Genomic DNA, 2438 nt, shown 5'->3' on the forward strand with positions numbered 1-2438 from the left:
CTCACGAAATATTCAGATCATGCACAACCCCGATGACAAGCCAAGCAATTGTTTCATACTTTAGTATTCTCAAACTTTTTCAACTTTCAGGCAATACATGAGCATGAGCCATGGACATGGCACTATATATAGGTGGAATAGAGTGGTGGTTGTGGAGAAGACAAAAAGGAGGAAGATGGTCTCACATCAACTAGGCGTATTAATGGGCTATGGAGATGCCCAACAATAGATATCAATGTGAGTGAGTAGGGATTTCCATGCAATGGATGCACTAGAGCTATAAATGTATGAAAGCTCAACAAAAGAAACTAAGTGGGTGTGCATCCAACTTGCTTACTCACGAAGACCTAGGGAATTTTGAGGAAGCCCATTATTAGAATATACAAGCCAAGTTCTATAACGAAAATTCCCACTAGTATACGAAAGTGAGAAAATAAGAGTCTCTCTATCATGAAGATCATGGTGCTACTTTGAAGCACAAGTGTGGAAAAAGGATAGTAGCATTGTCCCTTCTCTCTTTTTCTCTCTCTCTCTTTTTTGTTTGGCTTCTTTGGCCTCCCTTTTGTTCATTGGCTTCTTTGGCCTCTTTTTTTCCTCACATGGGACAATGCTCTAATAATGATGATCATCACACTTCTATTTATTTACAACTCAAGGATTACAACTCGATACTTCGTAGAAAATATGACTATATCAATGCCTGTGGCGGTGTACCGAGATGTGCAAGGAATCAAGAGTGACATGCATGAAAAAACTATGAATGGTGGATTTGCCACAAATACGATGTCAACTACATGATCATGCAAGGCAATATGACAATGATGGAGCGTGTCATAATAGACGGAACGGTGGAAAGTTGCATGGCAATATATCTCGTAATGGCTATGGAAATGCCATAATAGGTAGGTATGGTGGCTGTTTTGAGGAAGTTAAATGGTGGGTTTATGGTACCACGAAAGTTGCGCGGTACTAGAGAGGCTAGCAACGGTGGAAGGGTGAGAGTGTGTATAATCCATGGACTCAACATTAGTCATAAAGAACTCACATCTTATTGCAAAAATCTACAAGTCATCAAAACCAAGAACTACACGCGTGCTCCTAAGGGGGTAGATTTGTAGGAAAATACCATCGCTTGTCCCCGACCGCCACTCATAAGGAAGACAATCAAAGAAACACCTCATGCTTGAAATTTGTTACACAACGGTTACCATACGTGCATGCTACGGGACTTGAAACCTCAACACAAGTATTTCTCAAATTTTCACAATTAATCTACTAGCATGACTCTAATATCACCATCCTCATGTCTCAAAACAATCATCAAGCATCAAACTTCTCATAGTATTCAACGCACTTTATATGAAAGTTTTTATTATACCCATCTTGGATGCCCATCATATTAGGACTAGTTTTATAGACAAAGCAAATTACCATGCTGTTCTAAAATACTCTGAAAATAATATAAGTGAAGAATGATAGATAAATAATTTCTATAAAATAAAACCACCACCGTGCTCTAAAAAGATATAAGTGAAGCACTAGAGCAAAATTATCTAGCTCAAAAGATATAAGTGAAGCACATAGAGTATCCTAATAAATTCGGATTCATGTGTTTCTCTCCCAAAAGGTGTGTACAGCAAGGATGATTGTGGTAAACTAAAAAACAAAGACTGAAATAATACAAGACGCTCCAAGCAAAACACATATCATGTGGTGAATAAAAATATAGTATCAAGTAAAGTTATCGATAGACGAAGATGAAAGAGGGGATGCCTTCCAGGGCATCCCCAAGCTTAGGCTTTTGGTTGTCCTTGAATTTTACCTTGGGGTGCCTTGGGCATCCCCAAGCTTAGGCTCTTGCCACTCCTTATTCCAAAATCCATCAAATTTTTACCCAAAAACTTGAAAACTTCACAACACAAAACTTCAACAGAAAATCTCATGAGCTCCGTTAGTATAAGAAAATAAACCACCACTTTAAGGTACTGTAATGAACTCATTCTTTATTTATATTGGTGTCAAACCTACTGTATTCCAACTTCTCTATGGTTCATACCCCCCGATACTACTCATAGATTCATCAAAATAAGCAAACAACACGCGAAAAACAGAATTTGTCAAAAACAGAATAGTCTGTAGCAATCTGGAGGTTTCAAATACTTCTGTAACTCCAAAAATTTCTGAAAAATTAGGAAGACCAGGATAAAAGGTATATTGATCTACTACAGTTGGAATTCGTATTTTATCGCTCTCTGGAAAAAATGATAATTATTTTCGTGAGCGCATACTTTCTGTTTTTATCAGCAAGATCAAACACCAATCACCCAAGAAGATCCTAAAGACTTTACTTGGCACAAACACTAATTAAAACATACTCCCTCCATTTCTTTTAGTCCACATATAAGGTTTGGTCAAAGTCAAGCTTTGTAGAGTTTGAC

This window comes from Triticum urartu, chromosome 7 (assembly GCF_003073215.2).
Source record: "Triticum urartu cultivar G1812 chromosome 7, Tu2.1, whole genome shotgun sequence".
NCBI lineage: Eukaryota > Viridiplantae > Streptophyta > Magnoliopsida > Poales > Poaceae > Triticum > Triticum urartu.